The sequence below is a fragment of the Melozone crissalis genome, unplaced genomic scaffold, assembly GCF_028551555.1.
Source record: "Melozone crissalis strain CALT ecotype California unplaced genomic scaffold, PUWL_Pcris_2 ptg000068l_1, whole genome shotgun sequence".
Taxonomy (NCBI): Eukaryota; Metazoa; Chordata; class Aves; order Passeriformes; family Passerellidae; genus Melozone; species Melozone crissalis.
Window position 1 is genome coordinate 9,384,550 of NW_026535846.1, and position 19,607 is coordinate 9,404,156.

The 19,607-nt window shown below is 38.1% G+C and overlaps 1 long non-coding RNA gene across 1 annotated transcript in view; it reads right to left on the minus strand.

Annotated features, from left to right (window-relative positions):
- LOC128945988 (uncharacterized) overlaps positions 1 to 11,039 on the minus strand; it is a 94,572-nt gene extending 83,533 nt beyond the window's left edge. Inside the window, exon 1 of the long non-coding RNA XR_008483910.1 lies at positions 10,954 to 11,039. This is a non-coding gene — a long non-coding RNA (uncharacterized LOC128945988). The remainder of the gene's footprint in view (positions 1 to 10,953) is intronic.
- Positions 11,040 to 19,607: the final 8,568 nt, after the last annotated feature.

Consider the following 19,607-nt stretch of genomic DNA (forward strand, 5'->3'; position numbering starts at 1 on the left):
GAATAAAAAGTGAAGGATGGAAGAAAGTGGTGCCATCACAACAGCTTAACAGAGGTTTGATAATACAGGGATGGCATTAAAGTTTCTAAATAATTTCTGTTATGTGTGACATGGGACTTTTGGACAGTGTCTTCCTAAGAACCTAGCTCATTTTCTTCTGTTGAAGACACAAAGCTAAGGATTTGTACCCACATTAAAGGCACTGTTAAAAAGACATGGACTATGCAATCAAATGTCTAACTGTAAATGAATTATCACTATGAAGTTTTCTGAAAGTTCCAGTAATCATTGTTAGCATATCACTGTCTGCAATCAGAGCTATGCAATCAAAGGACTGCAATTCTCCCTATCCCTTCTTTCAAAAGCAGAAAATAAGCTTGATCTTCCCAAACACCATCCTGATTTTAAATTGCAAATGTAGATCTGATGGTCTGGTTTTGTATTTCGAAGAGTTACAATTAATTTAGATTTCATAACTGCTTTTTCAGCCTTTTGTATACAATAAATTTTTAAAGAAAAAATAAAGCTATTAAATATGTTCTTGATTCATTAAAACTGTGCTTACAGGCCTTGAGGGATGTTTCTTTAAATAGTTTGCTAAAACCCAAAATTTCCTGCAGCAATATGAAGCTCAGATTCTTTTTGCAGTTGATCTATTGTAAAACATTCACCAGATTTTCAAAGATCTATCGGAAGGAATTCTTGTGTTCAAAGTACATAAGAAAAGATAATTTCTCCTAATTAAATTTTGCATCCTTTTCCACCTATAAATATAAATAGAGATAAAAAGACACCTTTTTCCCCCCATATAAGGTACATTTGGTTACTCTATTCCTCCTTTTTTGCAGTGTGCAGGATCACTGGATTAGACTTTGCAGACTTTGTAGACAGAAAAAAGTGGATGGTGTTTGAAACATCTACTTAGATTTCCACAGTTGCTATTACAGGTTTAACCAGATTTCTTCAAATTGACCTTTGTAGAACAGACATTGGAGCCACTTACGGAACAGTACTTTACTAAGAGCATTTTTGTTCTATTTATATCCACCCACACAGCGTGGAAATTGCTCATTTAATTTCCCCACAGCTTTGGAACACCAGGTTCCACAGAGCTTTGGAACATCAGGGCACAGGGACCAGTACTCTCCGTCAACAGGTAGAGTTAGGGAGCACAAAGCACATGCAGAAACCTAATTGGGAAACTCAGGTTGTCCTTTGTACCAAAAAATGCCCACAGGACATGCTGTGATGACTCTCTGATTTCCCTTCTTTGCCACTCCTGATATTTGTGCTACACTGGAGCCTATGGCTGCAGAGCTTGCTGCCCCTTCTCCAGCAACAGCAGATTCCAAGTGTGTGATCACACCATCAATCCTCCAGCTCACACCATTGCAACAGATGGTACATAGAAAAGCTGGGTGTATTTGTGTGCTGAAAATGTAAATAAAAATATATGACACTAAAATGCTGACATCAGGGGAAATTGTAATGAAAACCTATTAACTTTAATGGTCATGAACAACTATTATCTTTAACTGTGCAAGAAATTATGTTACCAGAATTCATTACATATCCATAGAGGAAAAAAATAAAAACCCACATGACTTTTACTATAACGCCTATGTAGTGACCTGTAAAGGGAAAAAAAAGGGAGGTGGAATGACACTAGATGCATAGGAAGAATGCATAAAACCACACATATATTTGTATAGCACAGTTCTCCTAATCCTCAATCCCATACTGCTCACAGGTACCATGATTATACACAATACAAGGGACAATTCTGCTATTGGCATCATGAGCCATCACCAGCAGCCTCCTAAAACTTGGCCTCACAGAGCACTCATTCCCACTATTTTCTCCTAAGGAAGTTGTCTCCTTCTTATTGCCAATTTATCCAAAATGGAACAGTTAAATCTATTTTAAATCTCTTCTGCTGAATTCTAATTACTTTGATGTTCACTGTGTTGTGGTGAGTCCTTTCTCAGGAGCGAAACTTTTCCAAAGGTCTGTGAGTCAGAGCAGGGTTTTCATTTGGTATCAGGCCAACATATAACAAGAAACAATCCTTTTTATGGATCTGTTTGTGAGCCTGTAATGAAATTATTTATGAGCACTGCATGTTTCCAGTTCTAACACCTCCAGAGTGGTTCTGAGTCCTTATGAACACCATCTTTACTGCTGGAGGACTAGTGCCCAGCACCAGCTACTTTTGACATGCACTATTTATATCAAGTATTTAATATAATATATAATATAAAAATTATAATTTATAATATGCAATTATCAGGTTACAATACTTGGCCCACAGAGGCAACATCACATGTGCCTTTTGTTAATCTAAATAAAACAAACAAAGAACAACCAAGGGCGATGGCTTTCCTCAGTTCATCCAACACATCACAAACTGTCCAGAACAGAACCAATTCTTTTGGTTCTGTTTTGGTGCTCCTAAATACCTTCTGGACTTTCTTGGCATTTGCAGCACGAGGAGTTCTCACAATCCCTGACACAGAGCAGCTGTGTAATGCCTCTCTAAAGTCCTGCACATGATCTGAGGCAAGAAGAATGAGCAATACACAGGCTGCTGCCTTGTTCCACCCCAAAGAGTTGCACCAATTAAGCTCAGAATTGCTTTGGAAAGTGGTAAAAGTGGAGTCTGTCCATCTTCCTCCCATCAGTAAAAAAAATCAGCACAAAAGCTAGGTTTCATGCAAACTAGGAGACACTGCTGGATTTAAATGTATTTTCATGTTCATCTTCCATCAACAGCAACCTGGGGAGACCTTGGACATTCCTCACTGAGCCACTAAACACAAAGGATATACACCAAGAAATATACACAAACAAATTAAAAAAAGGAAACAATATCATAGAACTTCAACCCTATCAGAAAAAAAGTACACTCTCAAAAATACTTCAGGTATTTTCCAAGGAATAACAACAATTCAGTTACTTGACATCCTAATAATCAGCTCCTTCCTCATATGCTTGTGGAAGTTTAACAGCAAAGTCAAGCTGTATGTCCTTCACTCTGTTATCCTTTATAAAGATACTTTAATCACTCTTCATTCCACACTTGGTGCACTACACACATAAGCACAAGGAGATTAGTAAAATCAAATCTCTTTGTCTTTTAATATATGCAGCAGTGCAAATAAAAATAGTGAAATGAACAAGGAATAGAAAAAAACAAGGAATGGGAACAGCTGAGAAGAGAATCTCAGACCAGGCAGGAAAATCCTCAAGGACTTATAAAAACTAAACCACTTCAACAAGCTAATTCACAGAGTCAACTGCATAAAGTGAATTATTCAATCAAAACCCAGCAACAAATTGTGTAGCAACAATAAAAGATTTCCTTATCTGCTTCTTTGTTTACTGTCCACTTCACTTTGTCCTCACAATTTAAAAGTAAGGAGAATGAAGGGAAGGGCAGAAAGAGAATCAGCTTTCTGCTCAGCACTAATAGCAGAGGCAGAAGCAGATGCTACTTCAGGGATCAACCTGTCACCTTTAACTTTGCCTCTCCTTCTGCAGCAGATGTGCAAGCAACACATACAGCAGCCATAAACTTTAATTCAAAGTAGTTTCAATTTTCCCAGGAGTTTTGAGTATATTTTATGGTTTTTTTCCTGTGACCCAGCCATGCTCAGTCTCCCCTCTGATTTGTATCACAGTGTGGAGGAAATGTTCTGTGTCTACACAAGAATCCATGGGCCAGAATAATTATTCCAAACAGCAGTTTCTGCTGTTTTCTTATGACAGATCTTCTGTGGTGCATGATGTGAAATTCCACACCTTTCTTTATTTGAACCATTCTGAAAAATGAGCATAATTTCACTCCAAAATCTGTTGAATTCCAATAATTAGATGGATCACTGCTGCTGAGCCCCAGCCTGACATCAACTAAGAAGCAACACATTTACCTTTCACCACTGTGTCAAAAACCACACAGCTTTAAGGTTTGATCCAATGCTAATATAGCACTAAAATTGAAAGCCCTGATTCTTACTGGCTTGATTAAAAGATTTATCTATCTATCTGTAAAAATATGTTAAATCAGGTTGACAACCCTAAAAACAGGTGCATTAAGAACAAATTAGTTCTTGCTCAAACACATCACTGAGTGATGCAATTTGCAAAAGTGCTGAGCACAACTGGCCCTTTTGCTTAACTGTAGCTATAAAGCTCAGACCTGCTTCAGCAGAAAATGAACTAACCTATTGTTAGGTGTTCCTCTCTCCATAAATTTGTTTGTTTAACTTGTTTCTTGTAGCACCCATCACTCAGATGTGCTTTCTTGCTTGTTTGGAACATCTCAAAGTCTAACAAGGTAAAACCTAAAAGAGAGAAGTGCTTTTCACTACAGTATTTCTTTTATCTCAATTTCATCGCCTTAACATTTCCTACTGCAGTATCAGCCTTGCCATTTTCCCTACACTACCTCTGGCCAACAGGGAATGTCATCAGTTAGAGCAGTCAGTTTTCCCCTTCCCTACAGAAATCAAACGTGTCATCTCTGCAGTGCTCTCAGTCTTCGCAAGCCAACAAAGTCTTCACACCCCTTTAAACTGGACAGGTTCTGCTCCTAACACTGCATGTGTGACAGGGGGTTGGTTTACTGTTAATTACAATGTCTTCATTTTTCTAGCTGAAGAAAATTAATGTGGGCATTAGGCAAAGAGGAAGCTTGATGTAGAATTGTACAATTTCAGCAGCTGAAGGGACTAGGCATTTCAAGTTTCCCACAAAAGATACTGAGGATTTTGCACTGAGACAAATGACATTCCATTTTAGGTTGAAGCTGTTCAAACTACTGCTGTAGATACCTTCTGGGAGTTGAGGGATTTTTTTTTGGTTCATTTGTTTGTTTTAAATAACAGAACTCCACTTGTTAACACTCATTAAAACCATCCTAAAAAATTATTTGATATTTACCAATCATATCATGCTTCTTTTCCTAAATAACACCAATATACCCATTGACCCAGCTGAGAACAATGGACATCCATTTGCATGAAACTACTTATTTTATATTATTTCATATTCTATATCTACTTTTTCCTCCTGTAAGTACTATTCAAATAGTACTTACAGGAGGAAATAGTACTGGGTTTTCTGTTTTGTCATTGCATTTTTAAACAGCTTACCCTGTCACTCATTAGAACCTTTCAAGTGCAGCTCTGCCCAAGGGTTCTAACCTACATAGCATTCCTGCCATCACTCAGGCACAGAAATCTTGCCCTCACCTCATCAAAGACAGATCAAACACTTTGGGCCAAAGCTCCAGTTGGTGTAAAACTGCAGGGCACCTATATTTAAAAGAAATCTTTCAAGCAGACCTTTCTTTCCAAAATGTGCATTAGTCTCAGCTGAGAACACAAACACCAACACGTCTGGAGCTCTTTTACTGTCCAAACCAGGTGCTAAAAGCACAGCATGAGCAGCACACTCAGGCACCACCCTGCTCCCTGAGGTGAATTATTGATTTTGAGGTTCCACTGCAAATCATGAACCTTCACACAATCCTTGTAGCTGACCAACAAGACGTTGATGAATTTCTGTTCCGTAATTAAATTCACCTTCGAAGCAAAGATGCGGAATTTAGCGTAGCACAAAGAACAACCATGCTTTGAAGTCTAATCTTGCCTAAACCAAGATATGATTTTGTCACTGAAGATTATAACAGTTATGCACTGTTCACTTGTCATTACAGATTTACTGCTTACTTTCTACAGCTTTCCTGGGGAAAAGCATATTCTTGCCATTCTAATGCCACAGTATAGTTTAATAGTTTAAATATAGTATAGCTCAAGATTTTTTAACGTGGCAAAAGTAGCTGAAGAAGAGGCTTTGAAAAACATTTCATTTCTGCAATGAATTTTAGAGAGGAAGAGCAGGTTAATGAGTAGTTAAGGAGCCATGTAGGAGCCAAGTAGAAGCCAAGTTCTGAATCTGGCCTGCTAATTGGCCCTAGGAAATGCTCACACTCTTACTATAAAAGCTTCTTTGTACTTTTTGTTTTTCAGATTTAAGTGGACATGATAATGTATATCTATATAGAGTATTAAGATCCTATCATTTATTTTTGTGTGCCAGGAACCCTCCACATTAGTACCAGAGATTAGAATCATTCACCTCACCAAAACTCAAGGTTCTTAGTGGGTCATTTTGGATGAGAAGATAGCATTAGGAAGGAGACAGTGTAATTTCAGTACTTCCATGAAGAGTGTATTAAACAGATGTCAAAATTAGTTGGATTAGGACTACTGAAAGAGAACTAAACCATTTCTCAGAATTGATCCTTAAAATTCCTGGAATAATCATTTATGATGGAGCTGGATTGCAAGCAGATGATGAAAACACGGCAAAAGGCATTAAAATGTCCAAGAACCAGAAGCCGGGATGTGAAATACCAGCAGTCAAGTTTTAAGTCACAATCCAATCCAAAATTCCCAGGAGGTCAAAACCGGAAAAAAAATAAAATCAAACTAAGTTAAGGAGAGACATTTCTGTGAAAATGTCCAATACATTATGGTACCTTTTAGTTTTAGAGCTTCACGCACATAGAGCCAATGTGATTTATCTCAAAATTTGAACTTTAAACACTTAATCATCATTATAACAGTCACAAGTTTTTTTAAAAAACAGATCCTGGTTGTTAAGTCAGACCATTATCCCAAATTAAATTTTCCATATTTAAAACTCAAGACTTTGATTAAAATGGCATAGGAAACAGCCCTACTATTTTTTTTCTTACCAGTTTTCCAAGTGATTGTCTTATTATACTAGAAATGTGAGGTATCCTATTAACTGGGAAAAAACACAAGGCTGTGCTGAACTGAGGGATTATGGCTACACATTTCTGTAGACTGATTGCACTGGCTCACAGTGATGCATTGTTCAAGCACCTCACATTCAGCAAAGGATGAAAAACCATGAAAGGCAAACTCTTTTTGCAGAGGCAGCATCGTGAAGCAGAGCGGATTCTGAGCAAGTACCTCATGTGCATTGTTCTTTTGTGCTTTGCCATCATGCTCAATTTTCCATTGCAGCACTTTGCCTTTCACACAGATGGATATTTTATGGAATTTGCTAAGGACGTTGCAAGGCCAGAGCAGAGCATGGACATGAATCTAATTTGGTTTTTGTTGGTGGTGCCAAATGTTTGAGCAAAAACTTTATTCTTTTACTTTCCAGATTGTGTTTCTTCATGCCCATTTAGAATAAATAATTTCTATTCTTTACATATCTCATCTGGTATGCAGCTCTGAGCTACTGTCTGACTCTAGATTTGCTACACTAAGCCCTTTCTGGGTTGGAAATGCTTCCAACACAAGCTCATAGAAATTTCTACCAGCCTCAGGCTTCATTCCACACATAATAGTCAGTCTGATGTTAGGAATACTTGTGCCACTATTTACATGAAATCAGAATAAATTAGAAATAGACACTTGCAGTACGAGAGATATGATTTTTTTTGACCCCTTTAATCAAGTAGAACTTGGTGTCAGCTCATTTTAATCTTTAAGTTCACCTAAAATTCAAGCTAGTTAAGGGATAACATATTTCAGGATACCCCAGAATGGAAAATTCTCTTCTGCTAAACTGTTCTAAGATCAGTAAAGTTTTTACAGAGCTAGAATCTGATGAAGACATTTCTAAATGCAATCAAATCAACTGATTGTGCAATTCTAGCATAGTCCAATACCTGAACAGCTTGCATACCACAGTGGTATTATCAGCAGTTCATGTGAAAAAGGCCAAGACACACATTCAAAGTATGAAAATCTCAAACAAACATGAATTTCTTTTAAAGCTGGAAAAAGCTGTGCTCACATGTGCTACAACTACAATCAGCCTTCCCAGCCCTCCAGTGGACTCCACGATGTTCCGCCCTCCCTAAGGCAGCCACCCACATGCACTCAGCAGAATTGTTTGTCCTGTGCCTCATCAAAACATCTCCTCTTCCAGGACATCACTGACTCTCCTGGTCAAGGAAATCACCAGCAGAAACCACAGCAAGAAGCACTGCAGGCTCTGTTATAGCCAGTTTGTGCTTCTCAATATTGGCAACAACTGCAGGAAAAAAAAGGGAAATAATACCAGATGGATTTGACAGTCCTTTTCATCAGGACAGCCATGAAAGGATACTCTTCTCTTCCTCTAAATGCCATTTTAATGCTGCTACAGTTCACTGCCACAAACTCTGATAAGAATACACAATTTGCTTAAATGCTTAACTGACAAGGAAATCCAGAATTATTTAGGAGAACAAAGGTAGGAGATCAAACATTTAAAATCTGCCACTATCCAAAAGGGTCACACTACTCTGGCATGGTCTATATTTCACACCTTTCATGTGTAATTGTTTGATTTAGTGACACAAAGTTTATAATCTTGCAGCTCAAAAGGAATTTGCATTAATAATACTAGAAAGACAGTTAAACCTCTGCTAGCTCATGCTTCAACAGACATTCCTTATTTAAAATATTCTGACATTGGAGTGTCAGTTTCCCATCTTGGCAAATGTCATCAGTCAGGTTCTTTCTACTCTTAAATTACCTCAGTTTCTTCCAGTTAGTACAATTGCTTTAAAACAAGGAAACAAATCCATATTTCTTTAAAATTCTAAAGAATCATTTGAATTATCACCAAGTGCTCTGTCTTAAAAAATTACTTAAATTTTCTCAGCTTTCATTAAAAACAATCCTGAAGGTGTGAGCACACATGCAAGGCCATATTTACTGTGTGAAGAAGGATGCATGGAAACATCCAGCCTGTGAATCCTCACCAGGCCATATGGGTAAGGTGGAGATGCTAAGCTGTCAAAATCTAGGGTCCCTACAATTACACTTCTGCACAAATGTAGGCATCTAGAAGGTTTTACAGGTGTATAGACCCTCTGAGATAGAACTTAGATGAGCAGAAAGGGGCTTGTGCCCTTCATCACATCTATGCGACCCACCTGTGCTCTAGAATTGGCAAGCTCCCTCCCCCATGTGAACTCTTGCGTTCCTATGACCTCCATTTCAACCTACTGCTGTGAAAGGTACTCCCCAATTTCAAAAATATAATTTTCATCCAGATTTTCTGAAATTGGTTTCTCATCTGTCATGTTTGATGTTACTGTGTCCTCTTCCTTTATATTGCAGATTGAAACTTGTTTGATTCAATTTCCATTGGATGAAATATAAATGCAGTAGCAAATGAGTAATCTAAGGTCAACAGAGAACCAGCAGGAAAACAATATTTTTCAAGACTGTATGAAATGGAGCAGCTCACATAAACAGCATATTTAGCTTATTCCAGTGTCTCCTCTTAATGAACCCTTTAGAAAATAGACAAATGCATCACATAAAGCTCATGCTCTACAGATATAGGTCACACAAAGAGGACTCTACAGATCCTCCATGGTTGCACTGGGAAAAGCATTATCAAATTTCACTGTCTTTTAGGCTGTATAAATTCTTCCAAAAATGCAGGGAAAATGTCACCTCGTGTTAAATATTGATGCCTGCTCCCAAACAGTGAATCATTCTCCAAAGTAGCATTAGGGTAGATGTATATTAAAAACTGTCACTGCAAAGCTTCATTCCTTTGTATAGGCAACATAAACAATGCTGAATATACTGCAGAACACACAAGGAAGGACTCTTCTTTGCTGGAATATTTTCTCACCACATAAAATTCCTGGTAATAAAAAAGGCACAATTTTTTCCCATCAGCCTCTCTTTTTTTTTTTTTTTTTTTTTTGCTTTTGCTGTTTCTCCTACTTCTAAATCTCCTGAAGCACCAGTAGAAAAAATATTACCCATAAAGATCTGAAGTGGCCATAGTAATTGCAGAGCAATGCCAGCTGCAAGATCTAGGTCTGGGGGCCAGGCTGTTCCTCACTTTTCAAACCATTTAACTCCAGCAAGCAAGCACACCAAATGTGCAAGCAAGCACACCAAATGCACTGCAATATGTTAATCTAGCCACTGCCCTGATTTAATTGGCCCAGAAAATTGCTTGAGGTGTGTGGGACTCCAATTAAGGCTAGAAAAGTCTGGAAACACAGTCTTTGGTGGTGGTGGATTTTTTTGTTATTATTTTTAAGAAACCAAAACCTCGCTTAGCCAAGACTCATGGGCTTAATTAGAGATGAATTAGATTAACTTGCTGCTACTTAGTTGAATTATAGCTCAGCAGACTTATTTTAGGTGGCAGGTATAAAATTTAGCCTTTTTCTATCTCTCCTTTTTTGTCTCTGTCCCCAACAACCAGAACTTCCTCAATCAGCAAATTCATTCAGTTGAAATCAGAATAATTGTCCATCTCTGCCCTTATCTTCACAACTTGAGGATACCTACTGTAATTTGTCCTAACCAAATGAAATTAATTTTAAGAGAACAATGACCCTTGCCTGCTGTGACCATGCTATGGCCGGTGAGCCTGCAGTTGGAAATAAAGTTACTGTGCACTGGAAATATCCAGCTACATGTACAGACATAAAGGTAGGGAGGTGACTGCACCAGAACAACAGGCAAATTATCTAGTTTGGTCCACAAACCAGAGACAAAATCTTATATGAAAAGCACAAATAACAGCAACTCAAGTAGCAGCTATGGGTGACATATGGGAGCCCATTTCCATTTGGACTCCCAAAGGGAGAAGAGATTTTTCAGAAGTGCTCAGACTGTAACAGAGCTCAGCACAAGCCATGGCTAAAACCACAAAGCTTGTCTGCAAGCATCTAATGTTCCCTTTTCAGGATCCCCCTGCATCATGGAACAGGAGGTCAAACACACTCCTTCAAAATATCAGTAAAAATACACACTGAGGTTTACACAAAACAGTTTATCTAAATTAGCAAATGCTCAACAACACTGACTTTAATTTTACTTATCCATTTCTGAGCTTACTATTATTCTAGACGACAGCAGCAGGCACGATTTCAATACTTACATGATTCATTTTCATTAAGTTGGAATGGCATCATGTTGTTATTGTCTGGTTTTTTGGGTTTAGTGGGGCCAGCAGAATGTTCTTCTGTTGGGTTTGGTGGTTATTTTTGGGAGAGGTTGTTTTGTTTTAAACAGACTGTTCTCCAATCCTGTTGTCACAGCAACAGTGGACATAACTAGCTGACACAATTTTTTCCTCCAAACCCTCAGTGCTATTCAGATTGCAGATTGAATTTAATAAGCCAATTTAACAGCCTTCCTGAATCTAATTGCAAGTTGTCCTAACAGTATGAGATTATCCTTTTCAATACATTCTGAAAGATTTCAATAAATTCTTTTCATATAGACTAGTGAGTTTTCTTTGCTTAACTATATGTTAAGAGCTTTCTCCCCTTCATATTCACACAGATAAGAATTCACCCTTGTAAATTTGGATCTTGACATTTGAAAAAAAATGTCGAGGATAGAAACATTTAGAGATCTATGTTTCACAGTGACAAGCCTGAATTTCCAATATTATACAGTAAGGACATATACATTTGGGGTTTCCTTTAAGGAAAAAAAAATCCACTCAGTCCACCAGATTTCCACCTGATTTTTTAGATTTGACTTGTAAGGAGTGGATATATTCTAAGTATGAACATATTCATCTCAAAACAATAAAATTTAGTGCAGTGCCCTACCTTGAGCAGGGGCAGTATATTGGTGTAATAATGTGGTGGGCCCACATTATTACACCAATATACTCTGAATAACACATGTCTCTTAAAAGACCTCTAAAAGTCAGTGGTAACAGCTCCATGGCACTGTCAAAGGTAACCACAACACTGAGGTGCAGCACTGCTTTAGTTGATACAGATGGATCATTCAACCCACAGCATTCTCCATAACCCCACCAGATCAGAGAGCCACAGCCAAGAAAAGAGGGTATTTAGCCACACAGAGCCATGACACTGAGTGTGCAGTTTTGTTTCACTGAACTTACTAATACTGAAATTTATCTGAAAGGTGCCTTTATAATTTTGGAGGAAAAATATGTTATATGGACTTTTCCAATCACAGCAAGAGTGGGCTTTGGGTTTGCTAAGCAGAGCCTGCAATGACAAAGTGATGTCTTGAACAAAAGGAATAAAGGCCTTGAACAGATGCAGCCCAAAATTCTGAGTGTTTGCCCTTCCAAGGAAAAATGATCATGCCATATATGTCTAAGGCATCAGAGTTTGGCAACAAGTAGCATCAGGTCACTCTTAGGATTGGAAGTGATGCTCTGTGCTAGCATTTTCAAAAGGAAAAATTGCCTTTTAACACAGACACACAACACCCTTTCCAAGTCACAAAGAACATTGTTTTCCTGTAGTATTAGAAGATTTTATGAGAGAGATGTGTGAATTCATTCTGAGTGTATCTACTGTGCAGTCTAAACAAATCACAGAGGGCTTTGTACAGAAATTAGGTTGTACAGAAATTAAGATTTCTTGAAATCTTACCAGTTCAGACACTAAAAGCTCTCAGACATACTAGAACAAAAAAGAAAGAAACAAAGAGAAAAGAAAAAAAGAAAGTCAAATTAACCAGCTTTTGGCCAGGTTTATGCAGTCTGTGGTAAACTTGGTGCTGCTGGGGTGAGATTCAGAAGGCCTAAGCTAGTTGTATCCCACAATAGGTTTGACTTTGGATACTGTTTCCTGGTCTTCCCTGCTTTTCTTTTGAATTATTGGAGTTCAGAGACCTTGAAAAGCTGATTTAGTTGACAAACTAGAATATGGATCTCTGTTATTGCAGAGAATTAGTTCAAATCAATATGACTATGATGGATCTTAATGATTTTTCACAATGTGTGCATGTGTACACTTAGGAATTAATTCGAGGTAATTTATTAAATTTATATACTTTAATTTTTAAATGAGACCTGATTCCCCATGCTAGTGGTTTTCATATCTGTTTTTCCTGTCAGACTCCGCTACTAAGGCTCTTCAGCTTTGTGTGCTATTACCTTCTCAGTTACCCAATTAAATAAACACTAATCAGCTTATTTGATAAACTAAATTATAGTTTCTGTACTGGCCTAAGTTTATGACAAAGAGATATTTAAGATGTACAATGTATTGTGCTAAAGTAAGCAATGAACTACATGTTATCTGGAGATAGATGCCTGACTAACCACTGCATGTTTCATGTGTTTTTTGGGGAAAAAACTGAAGATCATCATGTCATTCACATTTAAATCTAGAAAATAGAAAAGATAGATTATGAAAAAAAAAAAAAAAAAAAAGCCTTTCAACACATCTTCCATCTTAAAATTAAATAAATACCCCTTTACATACAGCCTGTTAGGGAACATCTGGTATCAGTCTTTGCAGAACAAACTGACAACATTCATCAAGAACTGAAGCAGCCAGAAGCTGACTTTCAAATATGTATCATTTTAAATATGCATCTCTGCTCAGGTTTTTCCCAACTAATCCATCCCTTTTGATAAAAAAGATCTGTAAAGGTAGGATTACATGGTATTAGTGGTGATGCTGTAGCTGACACTCTCTCAGTAGAATGAGCTGGTTTGTCTCTTTTGGGTTTCCAGGCCTGGTGTAGGATTTTTCTGATTTTTGCTCCACATGGGTTGCATTCCCCCTTATCTCACACAAGAACCAGTCCTGCCCAGAGCAGTTTGGGGCAGAAGGGTTGAATTCCCCTTGAAGACAGAAGAGACAGGACTGTCTCAAACTGCAAGTTGCACCAACCACAAAAACTGCAAGCTTTCCACCCTGCTTTCCTAAATCCTCAACACATCACCAATTGCCTAGTAATGAGAGCAAGTAATTTTCAAAAGCAAGTAAAAAATTCACTTTATGCTAAGAATTACTATCTGGTCTATCCAAAACAGTGGAAAATCAATATCTGGCCTTTGAAGGAATCTGTGGGGCTTAGGGTTTTTTCTTTTGTTTGAATGACCAAATCAATGCTTAAACACAGAAGATCATATAATTTTAATAGTTTCTTGGCCTTGATAAAAATGTTTTTAAAGCAACATAGCCTTTTCCTTCAAATCAGTCGTGTTGGCAAAGATGAATGTTTCAAACTCTGTTTTGAAACAGATCTACAAGTCAAGATCCAAGGAAATCACTGAACATAAATCAAGGCAGACTTGGATGCACAAAGTGTATTTTGAAGAGGACTCCAGAGTAAATCTAAAGTGATGCTGCTAAGAGTGGGCCTGATCAAGCTTGACAAACTGTTTCTTCTCAAAGGCACGAGAGTGAACAGCAAGGCTATGGGCAGCGTTTCTGATGGGATCCCACAGACCTTGCACATGTCCCCCCAGAAATAATGAAGGGCCTTACTGAAGTGTTTTAGGATGAACAGATGATGAAATACTGATTATTTATTCTCAATCTAGGAACATAACATTATACAAAAATTCTTAGACCTAAGCAGAAGCAGTACTTACTTTACAATAAGGCATGGGGAAAAATTTTTAAATTTAAAATTTTACAATCTTTTAAAAATCTTAAATCAGTTCATCTGGAAAAGCAAGACTCAATGGTTTTCTAAGAGATAAAAGAGATACCCAAGCACAAAAAAGAAATCAACTATTTTTCCACTCATTTAAAACATTTCATGCCTCAACAGACTTTCTTTTTTCTAAAGTTTGTTGTTTCAAAAGAAAAGCCCCAAATAAGCAGTTATAATTTTCATTTGAACTGATCAAAACTTATTTTGTCTTTGTTTTTGGTTCAGTTTCTGAAAAAAAAATTCCATTTTTTCAACATCACCAATTGCTTCAAGTGTTTAAAGTGTTATTTGCAGAAATAACCAAGTGTTTAAAGATTTATTTGCAGAAAATTTCTTGGAAAAACAACTTTTTAGCAATGAAGCTTTAGGAGATCAAAAATCCACCTCTGAGATTCCCTGCAGGGCCTTTGCACAGTACTGGTCAATCACTGAGGTCAATCTCTCCCATATGAGGTATCTAATATTAGATCTTTAAATCTATATTTAGAGACCAAAATCTTTGGCCTGATTTTTAACAAGATGAGCATTTCTTGCCTAACTGCAGAAACTGAAGTTCAAACAATTTGCCTTACACTCTCTTCTCTCTCAATGTCATGAAAATGAGAAATAAATGTAAATGTAAAATGGGAAATAGAAGACTTCTGAGCTTCCAAATGCACTGGGAGGATAAAATGTCAAGTCTGATGAATCCTACTATGATGTACATTGTGAAAAGTTTATCAATAATATATAAGGAAAGGATTAGAGGCAATGTCACTGTAACAAAGTAGATTAAAATAGTTCTAACTGCTTCAAAAAGCACCTTTCCTTCTCCATCTGCCCCATCAGCTCATACCCAACCAACCACCACCGATCATTATTCTCAGCAAGTAACAGGAACAGACAAAACATTTCTGCCTTTCATAATATTTCTTGCATTAATAGAGACTAAAACTCCAAGAGAAATGTCACTGTTCTGTGGAGGAGCTGTGGGCTAAAACAAGAACACTGGCTTCACAAATGACAATGTGACTAAAGCTGCAGTTCCTCAGCATCACCATTAAAATCCCTTTCTCCATCACATCCATGCATGCTTCTTCTGAAAGGTGTCCTTATGATATCTAATATTTTATCTAGGAAACAACAACCAATCCATAGAAACATCCACATTTTCTGTAGCATTGCCACTGGAGTTTGGGAAACACTCACCAGAACCTCATTTGGTTTCCAGTACCTGAGCTGTAACCAACCCAGCAAAAAGAGAGCAGTTAATAGCAAAATATTATCAGGATACTGAAGATGACATGTGGGTGCCAAGGGTACTGATTATTAAACAAAGTGATCAATTGTCAGGTAGGATAAAACTACAGACACATGGCTGCCCTAAAGTTAAGAAATTTTCTTCTCTCCTTCACACCCTTCTTCTAAGCTGCTGGAAAAGATGTGAAATAATGGTTTTGACACACTTATCTTCCCCCCAGACCAGATGTGCTGATCTCCCTTAGGTTCTTTACACTGAGGGAAGGCAGATTTTAATCTTCCCGTGCCCACTGTGGCAGCTGTATAAACACTTCATTATCATAAGAATGGTGATAAGTATGTGCCATTAAAACTGGGGAGGGGGAGCACTATTTTTCTGTATCCTTTATATCTCACTGCATTTTATGCTATGAGTAGGTGCTAAATCGGGAATGAATAAATGCATTTCAAACCCACACTTGGCACCCAATGTAGGCTTGTTCTCTTACAGATGAACAAAATTTTTAGATTGACAATTTTTGCATCTATTCAGTGCCAAGGCAAGCATGTTGTTTAGTATGAATTTGAGAAAATATAGCAAGAAAAGGGTTTTTTCTCTAAAAAACAGAAACCCATATTCTTAAAATTCTTTTCATTGCAGTTTTCATTTGAATAGAACTCAGGCTATGGCATGTAGTGTCTGTTAACTCTGCTACTAGTGTGGCAACATGGTGAATTCTCTTTCAGGAAGATTCTGAGTTACTTTTTTCTTTGAGGCCTTTAAAAACTAAATTCAAGTGCCTTCCTTAGCTTTCTCTTGATACTTCACTAGAGATGTCATTACTGAGAATTTACTGAGTCACTCTCAGTAAATGGTGAGTGCAGGCTTATCTTTTATGAAGAGGAGAAGCGAGACAGTTGATCTTCTGCATATTTAAGAATTTATTTGATGTCAAATTAAGAATTTTCAAAAAATGTACTTTGCCCAGCCTAGAAATCATCCCAAGATAACGTCTACTCTGCCTGCTGCTCATTAGGGATACAGACATTGTTCCTGCTCTTCTAAAGTACTGAGTTGTAAAATTGAACTGGAAAACTGGCATCTCATCAGTTTCCTTGGTTCCTTCCTTTTCATATACACACATGAGCACATAAAGCATTTTCTGTAGGCATATATATATATATCTTTGTGTGTATATATTTATATAAATAGATACATGTCTAAATATATGTACGTATAAATAAATGCTTCTTTCCTGCACCAGCTGTCACCTCTGAAGCATATGCCTGGCCAGAAAAGCAGACAAATGCTTTTTGAAGCAGATACATCTTCTATTTCCATAGTGTGTTGGCAGGAGGTGGTAGTAAGGATTAAGAAATTGGTTCTATTCTTGCTGAGAGCCAACTGGCTGGGAGGATGCTTTGGGGCATTGTGGATGTGATACATTGGTAGTTCCTGAACTGAAGAGAAAGAATGAATTTGTATGTGGATATCTGAAATCTCTGTCTGTTCCATGCTCATCACACAGCTGCCTCGCCTTCCTCTCTGCAAGGATACTGCAAATCATGTCTAATGGCTCCAAGCCAAAATCTGACAGGCTTTTCTTTACCTCTGACATATGTACTGTACAGCCAGGCTCTTTACAGCTTCTTCAAAATTAAGAAGGTTGAATTTTCTCTCAGATGTCAGTACAAAACTTTCATTACACCGATTTTAATTTTTCTCTGGTTTAACGTCTGCATAACCTCTTTGCAAATAGCAATGTGTCAGGGACAGAGGAAATTAAAACTTGGACAGAGCCTTTTAGCCAAGCACCAATAACCTCGTTAAATTGCAGGTAGTAATGTAGGGAAATCAGGAGGAACCACAGACAATTCCTGCTAAGATCTCATCCTCATTTGCATTCTACACAGGAACTGGGTTCTGGATTTTCAGTAGGTGAGTAAACATAAAGACCCACTCAGGTGTGCTAACATTCCACCCTCTACAGCCTGCAGACCAGATGCTGCTCTAACCCACTCTGGTTTGTTCAAGACCATGGTATCATGGTTTGGTCTTTAGTCTGAGCCTGCCACTAAACCAAAGTATTTCCTGCCCAGGAATGAGGTGATTACCTGTGACACAAGATGGAGTTACTTGTCTCTGGTGACTGTATGACATAGACTTGGTCAAACCTGGAACTGAGCCCTACACATTCCTGTTCCTATTGCCTTTAAGGGTAGAGGCCTTCAGTTACCAACACAGGCTGAGTATGGGGGCTGGAAGCACCTGACAAAGGCTGCACACTCTACTAAACACACTGCTAAAGCAGCTCTTTGCACTCAGATTCTCTGGTTCTGTGCTCCAGCTGCATCCCTGCCTGGAGCTGTCCTAGAGCATGCTCCACTCCCTGCACAAACACCAGACACATGGAGTGTCTTCCACACAATTGATAACTTACACATCATCCATATCTAATCCACAAATAACCCAAGGATGAAGGAGTGAAATTTTTGAAAGAAGCAGAGGAAAGACAGGCTAGAGAGCAGTCAGCCTTTCTATCCAGCGTGGAAACACATCTCTCCTAACCAATCCTACTATTAGTTAATGACTGCCCAGTGTGAGCACTGTGCACATGTGAAGAATTTGCTTCTTCAAAGGCTGTTGAAAAATTCCTGTTCACATCACAACAAAAACCCAAAGTCCAGAGTAATCACAGGAGCATGACTTTGCCCACAAGCATAAGGGAGTGTTCCAGATAGCACAACACATCATGGACCATCCACCTGGCAGTGAGTGCCACTGTGAGGACCGTCTGACTTTGGTCACTGGTGACAGCTGCATTAGCTACTGCCACAGTGCTTCTGCAGGCAAGCAATAAAATGAACAAGCGGCAAAACTTGGCATCAAACACCCCTGTGTGGGAGATCCTGCTCACCACACTGCAACAGCCCTGAAGTTCCTCTGTGCTGACTCCAATTTCACAGCACTGTAATTGAAAGCAGCTTCAGGTACTGTCACAACTGATCCTTGTTGACAGTGATCAAAATTATTGCATGAACCATTATGGTTTGAACTGAACAGGCTGTACCTATAACCAAGAAACAAAGCAATTTCCCATCTACAACACAGTGGGCAAAATGGAAAGCACAGGCATAATGACTGCTAGTGAGTGGGTTACATATTTCTTATTCGTTTGCCACAGCTTTCAAATGTCATAACAAAACAGAAGACATTGACATTTCCCCAAGAGCACACAGAAAGTTCTTAGTCTCCAATTACTGCAGAGTTAAGCTAAAAATCGTGAGTGCAGTAAACTCTATCTGACGTTTTTTGCCTTTTAGATTAACTTTCAAACGCTCCTGAAAATGGACAGGCATCAATTTTCAAAATGTACTGCATTTATTTGTTTTTGGTTGGCTCACAGAAAATGTACACAGGCACGAGCCCTGACAGTTACCATGGCCTCTTTGCTGCAGGTAGAAAAAATGTCCCTCCATCAAGTTAAAATTGATACAGAATGATCTTTTCTACTGAGAAAATTTAAATGGTGCTATCTTGAAAAAAAATTACACCCTAAAACATCCTGCACAGTGAGTAGTACTCTGTAGAGACAGAACATGCTCAAGAAATCAGAATCATGTAAAGACCAAACAAGTTATCCAGCTACAGATACCTTTCACAGAAACTGATAGGGTGAAAGAGAGCTATGCAGCTCCTCAGGTCTGCACTGACAAGAGAGGAATTTCCTCTTTCCCTTCCTTCCTTTCTCCATTCATCTCAGAGTATATTTTGTTTAAAAACTGGAAAAACTTGATCCTGTGCTCCAGATGTCATATCCAATCAGATGTGGATAGAAAAATATTAATCAAAATTTTGCGGCTCAGTAAACCACCTCCACAAGACCTTACATAAACTGGAGGCCATAGATTGAGATTTATATTAAT